The following is a 7,949-nucleotide window of genomic DNA, read 5'->3' as shown; positions in this document are numbered from 1 at the left end:
GACACCAGAAAAGCGCTAGGCTAGATAGTAACAATAAAAGAACAGGCAGAGACTTTCAATGCTGTGAATTAACAGATAAAAACTTCAGCTGAAGCCTTTAAGTGAACTAAGGCAGAGTGGAAAAGGACACGAGGTAACGCTCTAATGCGCAGACGTGATGAGGAACATGAATATGAAGCAACGCCCACTATGACAAGATGCTTCATTTAAATGCACATGCGATGCATGTTGTGGGAGGTAACTTTGAGGTCGGGAGGCGTTTCGGGACGTTCTCGTGGGAATGTAAACCTTAGTGCTCTGATTGGAAGGAGCCCAAAGGGGAGGGATGAGGGTGTGACAATTGTGAACTGAAATGAATACAAATAGAGAGCATCCCCATCCTCGGGGTGTCTCTAGGGGGCGATAGTGAGAGACACCCAATTCTGCAGAATTTGAATTTGATAATAAATAACTGAAAGTGTCGTGATCCCCTTTTCCTAATCGGCCACCATGCAGATTAAAGTCTACTGTCCATGAGTACAACAGGTCATCCTGTACATGAGTACATGGTGCAGATCTTAATGTTACAGCTGCTGAGTAAGTGCAGATAACAAGATGCAAGGTCCGCAACAATATAGGTTGTCGATCGGGTATAAATCCTTTATCTTATAAGAGGTCAAGTGGCTGATAACAGCGGGGAGAAATCTGCTCCGAATCTGGTCGTACGGGCTTTCAAGGTTTAATATCTTCTGCCCGACGTTAGAGGGAAGAAGTGGGAATGCGCGCGCATGGGAATAGCGTGGGTGCGATCGTCAGGATAAGAGGGGCGGGACAAAAGGCCCGTTACTGTGCCATGTAATCACACCCTCTGCTTTGGATGCAGATGGGCGTGTTGGGAGAGGGGTTGGTGGCTGGCAGATGTTCGCTGATGGGAGGTACACAAACCTCATCTGCTCGTTGCTAAGTGGTATTCCTAGGAATTGAATTGAATTTATTTGTCATTCAGACCTTTCGGTCTGAACGACATTTCAGCTCACTTGTGACGAACATTACCGCGGACAATCCGCAGAGTTTTGTTTACTACAATGTCTCCGAGCAACCGCGGGTCAATTGTCCCGCGAGGCCAATCAGAGACCGTTCTTGCTGAGCCGGGCCGCGGTATAAGTTGGGCGAGTGGCGACATCCGCCATCGACCGCCGCGACAACAGAGAGAGAGGATGGTGAGCCCACGTGACAGAACCACCAACACCGCCGCGTTCCATCGAGCCTGGCATCCGATTGGTGGGAGGCGATGGCTACATAGCAGAGCGCTCACCAAACACATTTCACGTCCGGTACTATCTGTTGACCGGATGTTCCATTCATATATTGGGCGGAGGTGTCGCTAACCGAGATAACATCAAAGTATAACAAGGACACATTAGTTCCTCATCCACAGCTGTACCTTGCCCTAGTCGATGGCGTCTTCCATAATAATTCATCGTGTGTTTTGTTGTTTATACGTGTGCATTTATTGGCGGACGGGGTGTCAATTGTAACAGATCTCCGAAAATATCTATTACAATTGGGAAGGGATAAGTGATCCGTCATCTATTACGGCCCCTGTCCATCTGGTGTCAATAATCTGTATTTGTAAATATTATCGTTTTTTATTTCTCTTCGTCTCCAGCGAGAATGTATTTTAATCCACATCGGCCAGGCCGGGTGCCAGATCGGCAACTCTTGCTGGGAGCTGTATTGCCTGGAGCACGGGATCGAGCCGGATGGACATATGCCCAGCGACAAGACCATCGGAGGCGGCGACGACTCCTTCAACACCTTCTTCAGCGAGACGGGGGCGGGCAAGCACGTCCCACGGTGATTGGTCAGGCCGCAGGAAATGAATACTGATAGGTTCTGCATTATCACAAATCCTATCCTGACATTCGTGGAGGGCGGTATGTGTAGCGCAGGTTAATTCACTATTTTCTGCTCCCGTCCCCCTACAGATGAGGTGCGGTCCGGCACCTACCGGCAGCTCTTCCACCCGGAGCAGCTCATCACCGGCAATGAGGACGCGGCTAATAACTACGCCAGAGGCCACTGCTCCATCGGCAAGGAGATCGTGGACTTAGTCCTGAATCGTATCCGGAAGGTGGTAAGTTGATTCGCAATAGAATCTCACATAATTCCTTCATTATCACCGCACACCAGGGAGCTTCCTATCCGGGAGCACCCTGAGTATTTCTATTGTGCTCTAACCATACCTTGAAACCATGACCCTTCTACCTTGACATTTCCAACATGGGAAATTGGTTCTGAAAAAAACGTTTCCTACCCCTGCCTTTCATATTTTTTATGGAGTTCTATCTCACCCCCCCTCGACCGTGCATGTTTCAGAGAACATAGTCCACATTTGTCCGACCTCTCATGAGAACTTCTTCTTATCCAGTCCACATCACAAGATTAGATATTGTTCAGTCAGAGATGAACACACTTCTCGGCATCTTCGTTACATGCAGCGAGATCGGCAGCTGTGTATTGGTTATCCAGTTGAGGCCATTTCAGTAGGTTTTCCGTTCTTTGCGGTTCAATAGCACATTCGGAGGTGACATAGTTGGAGTTAAACTCCTACTTGTTCAGAGGCACTTAGGCACTGCCAACACCAGTTCTCATTCGATTGAGGCATTTCCATCTGGCCCAACTTGTGTGTGCACCAGGCGGGAGTTACTCACTTGCCGTTAGTCCCATGGTATTTGAGGGAGCTAGAGTGGATATTCTATCACCCCATATGGAGACTCGTGCTTAACTTGTTGTAATGCCAGCCTCAAGCGGCGTCGCACAGTGAAGACCACTTTACCTCGATACTAGTCGGCCCGGAAATTGTGTCAGGCCAAGCATTGGATGTCGTTCATCTGTTGTCTGCCGCTAGTGCTCCTTCATGCTGGATCCTGCTCTTCTGCTGTCAAGCGGGGCTATGCCGGAGAGCGAATAGTGTTAGTAATGTAATGTTAGTGTCGGCAGCCTTGTTAGCAGCATGTCCGTTTCTTTCAACCGGGGCTTCAGCTGCGGGCACAGCGCGGATTCTCGGCGTGAAGCGGGCAAGCCCTCACTGGGGCTCGCCGGAAGGGAGCGCTCCGTTCACTGGCCCGCGGCAGCTTGGTGCCGCGGTCTGCAGAGTTCCGGCCATCGCGACGTCTGCAGCCTGGGATCCCTCGCTGGGGACCAGGGAGCGGAAGAAGCTTCCACTTCAACTACCGGCCCGCGGTCAACTTCTACCGCGGGCGTGGCATGGACTTACCATCGGGAGCGAAGTACCTCGCTGGGGATCCCTGGAGGGGAGCTTCGACTTCGACTGCCGGCCCTGCGGTCTGCGGTGCTTCTGGCTGCGGCGCGAACATTAAATCACCGACCGCTGGCGTGCGGCGTACACCAACCTGAAACCGCGGTCTCCGTTGGGGGAGGCACCGATTCAGGACTTACCTTGACTTTCATTCATCTAGTCGCCCGCAGCGACGGCTGCGGAGGGTTGAGGTCCCGACCATGGGGGGAAGTGGAGGAGGACTGGCCAAATTTTGTGCCTGCCACCACAGTGATGAATGCTGTGGTGGATGTTGGTGTTAAATTCGTATTGTGATTTAGTGTGTTCTTTTTAACACTTCTTGCTTTCCCCCCCCCACAGGCTGACCAATGCACCGGACTGCAGGGGTTCCTTATCTTCCACAGTTTTGGCGGCGGCACCGTCTCGGGCTTCACGTAAAAGGGAGTTAGATGTGGCCCTTGTGGCTAAAGGGATCAGGGGGCATGGAGAGAAGGCAGGTGCAGGATACTGAGTTGGATGATCAGCCATGATCATATTGAATGGCGGTGCAGGCTCGAAGGGCCGAATGGCCTACTCCTGCACCTATTTTCTATGTTTCTATGTTTCTATGTCCCTCCTCATGGAGAGACTCTCCGTCGACTACGGCAAGAATTGTAAGCTGGAGTTTTCCGTCTACCCGGAGCCGCAGATCTCCACCGCCGTGGTCGAGCCCTACAACGCGGTGCTGGTCACCCACTGCACTCTGGAGCACTCCGACTGCGCCTTCACGGTGGAGAACGAGGCAATTTACGACGTATGTCGGCGGAACCTGGACATCGAGCGCACCACCTACACCAACCTCAACCGCCTGATCGCGCAGACAGTGTCGTTCATCACCGCGTCGCTGGGCTTTGACGGCGCTCTGAACGTGGACCTGACTGAGTTCCAAACCAACCTGGTCCCCTACCCGCGCATCCACTTCCCGCTCGCCACCTACGCGCCCCTGATCTCGGCCGAGAAGGCTTACCATGAGCAAATGTCGGTCCCCGAAATCACCAACGCCTGCTTCGAGCCGGCCAACCAGATGGTGAAGTGCGACCCTCGCCAGGGCAAGTACATGGCGTGCTGCATGTTGTACCGTGGGGACGTGGTGCCCAAGGACGTCAACGCCGCCATCGCCACCATCAAGAGCAAGCGCAGCATCCAGTTCGTGGAATGGTGTCCAACCGGGTTCAAGGTAACTGAAGGGTTTGAGACAAAATCATGTATCGCAGGTGGAGGAGGGGCATTGGCTACGTTTGTAAGATACCTCAGGTAAACGGCACATCTAGAAAGGTTAAGTAGATGTCACTGTATTCATCGACAATAATTGAACAAGGACCTCCCCCTCTTTCACCACTGTGCCCTCACTACTCAACACCCCAACACATCCAATGGGGACGTTCTCACCGGGTCCTAACAATCGCAGGACACACCCTGTCCTAATGCGCAGGGGATGGAAGAGAGTCGGTAGATTTGTAGGAATGCATGTGCCTGGAGACAGTGGGCCGAAGTATCTCTTGCTATCGGTAATCGGTCTGTAAAAGTAATCCAGGTAACATTGACCTTCTGATAGGGGAAGAAGTAAATAATTTGTATAATCTCTTAATTGACATTTCTCTTTCCAGCGCGCTCGCCCGGGGAACAGAGGCTTTGCAGTTCACCCCAAACCACGGGGTTCACTGCGAAGATTAGGTTAGATTAGACTAGATTCCTTTATTGTCATTCAGACCTTTCGGTCTGAACGAAATTATGTTGCCTGCAGTCATACACAGAACCAATAAAAACAAAACATACAATAAACACAAATTAAACATATACCACAGTGAGTTCACCAAGCACATCCTCACTGTGATGGATGAAAAGTCTTAGTCTCCGTCTCTTCCCTCCTTGTTCTCCCTCTGCGCTGAGGCGATCGATCCAGGCCGGAGATGCCGCCCTCCAGTCCAGCAGACCTCCGTGGTGATGTCGCCGCCGCCGAAAGCCGGAACGCCGTCTCCGCTCCGAGACGGCCCGCCACAGCATCAGCTCCAGGCAGCCGCCACAGCTCCAGGCCGCCGCCCCAGCTCCGGGTCCCGCAGTCTCCGATCCAGGCCGCTGCCCCAGCTCCGGGTCCCGCAGTCTCCGCCCCGGCCCGCTGCCCCAGCTCCGGGTCCCGCAGTCTCCGCCCCGGACCGCTGCCCCAGCTCCGAGTCCCGCAGTCTCCGCTCCGGGCCGCTGCCCCAGCTCCGGGTCCCGCAGTCTCAGCCCCGAGTCCCGCTGCATCAGCTCCAGGCCGCCGCCGAAAGCCAGAACGCCGCACCAGCAAGTCGGGCCAACGCTGCCTCAGCCCCGAAGCCGGCCAGCTTCTCGTTGGTGAGTCCTGGCTGGCTCTGCCTGCGGAGCCTCGGGGTCAGTCGCAGGCTGGAGGCCGCCAGCGCATTCCCCCGAGGGAAGAGACAGAGAACATGCCCCCCCTCTAACACAACCCAACAAACTAGAACGTAAACAAAAGAAGACCCCCAAAAAACTACAGAAAAAAGTAAAGACAGACGGACTGCAGGCGAGCCGCAGCTGTTAACAGCGCCGCCATTTCCGGATGGGTTGGGAGGAGCTCGCTTGTTCACATGGGCCAAGGAAGAGAAATTCAATATCCGCACTTTCCCTACCCCCGCAGGTGGGCATCAACTACCAACCCCCGACGGTGGTGCCTGGGGGCGACCTGGCCAAGATGCAACGCGCCCTCTGCATGCTGAGCAACACCACCGCCATCGCCATGGCCTGGACCTGCCTGGACCTGAAGTTCGACAAGATGTACGCGAAGCGGGCCTTTGTTCACTGGTACGTGGGAGAGGGGCTGGAGGAAAGGGAGTTACAGGACGCGAGGGAGGACATGGCGTCGCTGGAGAAGGACTAACAAGAGGTGGCCCTGGATTCCACCGAACTCGAAAGGGCAGAGGATGAATGAGAGGAGTAGACGCAATATTTTAAAATTAAAATGTTTAATCAAATGCCAGTTTTATGCGATAGAGCAACTTTAGATTTAAAATGTAGGTTTAATAAGACAGCGTAATTTCGAAAATAAATTTATTTGAAAAAAAAAATCCATGTGGAAGTCTATCTGCTAGTCTTTGGAAAATCCCGAGGACATTTTCTCCATATGGGAATGAGAGACGCTGGCTGGCGGCAGAAGAACGATTGCCACAGAAATGTCTAGCATGAGGCGGTCATATCAGAGCGAACTGACTAATATAAACCATATAACCATAAAAACCATATAACAAATTCAGCACGGAAACAGGCCATCTAGGTCATACAAGTCCATGCCGAACACTTATTTCCCTTAGTCCCATCTACCTGCACACAGAACATAACCCTCCATTCCTTTCCCATCCATATACCTATCCAATTTATTTTTAAATGATAAAATCGAACCTACCTCCACCACCTCCACTGGAAGCTCATTCCACACAGCTACCACTCTCTGAATAAAGAAGTTCCCCCGCATGTTACCCCTAAACTTCAGTCCCTTAATTCTGAAGTCATGTCCTCTTGTTTGAAGCTTCCCTACTCTCATTGGGAAAAACGTATACACGTCAACTCTGTCTATCCCTCTCATCATTTGAAAGACCTCTATCAAGTACCCCTTAACCTTCTGCACTCCAAAGAATAAAGACCTAACATTCAACCTTTCTCTGTAACTTAGTTGCTGAAACCCAGGCAACATTCTAGTAAATCTCGTCTGAAGGCTATCTATTTTGTTGACATCTTCCTATAATTTAGCGATCAAAATTGTACACCATGATCCAGAATTGGTCTCACCAATGCCTTGTACAATTTTAACATTACATCCCAACCGCTATACTCAATGCTCTTTCTCAAGGCTAGCACACCAAAAGCTGTATGTACCACCCTATCTACATGAGATTCCACATTCAGGGAACTATGCACAGTTATTTCTAGATCCCTCTGTTCAACTGCATTCCTCAAATCGCTACCATTTACCATGTACGTCCTATTTCGGTTTGTCCTGCCAAGATGTAGCACCTCACACTTATCAGCATTAAACTCCATCAGCCATCTTTCAGCCCAATCTTCCAAATGGCCTAAATCTCTCTGTAGACTTTGACAATCTACTTCATTATCCACAACACCGCCTATAAGCGCCTCGAGTATTAGAAAGGCGCTATATAAATCCCATCCATTATTATTATTATTATCTTATAATCATATGCATAAACCATCATCCAGATCCTTGATGTACATGACAAACAACACTGGTCCCAGCACAGATCCCTGAGGCACCCCACTAGTCACTGGCCTCCAACCTGACAAACAGCCATCCACCATTACTCTCTGGCATCTCCCATTCAGCCACTGTTGAATTCATCTTGGTACTCCTGCATTAATACCCAACAATTGAACCTTCTTAACCAATCTTCCACGAGGAACCTTGTCAAAGGCCTTACTAAAGTACATATAGACAACATCCACTGCTTTACCCTCGTCAATTCCACTAGTAACCTTTTGATAAAATTCAAGAAGATTACTCAAACATGACCTTCCAGGCACAAATCCATGTTGACTGTTCCTAATCAAACCATGTTTATCCAGATGCTTATATATTTTATCTCTCAGTATCCTTTCCATTAATTTGCCCAGCACTGAAATC

General features: G+C 50.8%; 1 pseudogene; it reads left to right on the top strand.

The window, feature by feature from the left end:
* Positions 1–1,064: 1,064 nt before the first annotated feature.
* Positions 1,065–6,194, top strand: LOC116969117 (annotated as a pseudogene).
* The last annotated feature ends 1,755 nt before the right edge of the window (positions 6,195–7,949 follow it).

Source organism: Amblyraja radiata, unplaced genomic scaffold (genome assembly GCF_010909765.2).
Source record: "Amblyraja radiata isolate CabotCenter1 unplaced genomic scaffold, sAmbRad1.1.pri S107, whole genome shotgun sequence".
Classification (NCBI taxonomy): domain Eukaryota; kingdom Metazoa; phylum Chordata; class Chondrichthyes; order Rajiformes; family Rajidae; genus Amblyraja; species Amblyraja radiata.
Note: the sequence above shows the minus strand (reverse complement) of the source record. Positions and strands in the feature narration are given on the sequence as shown.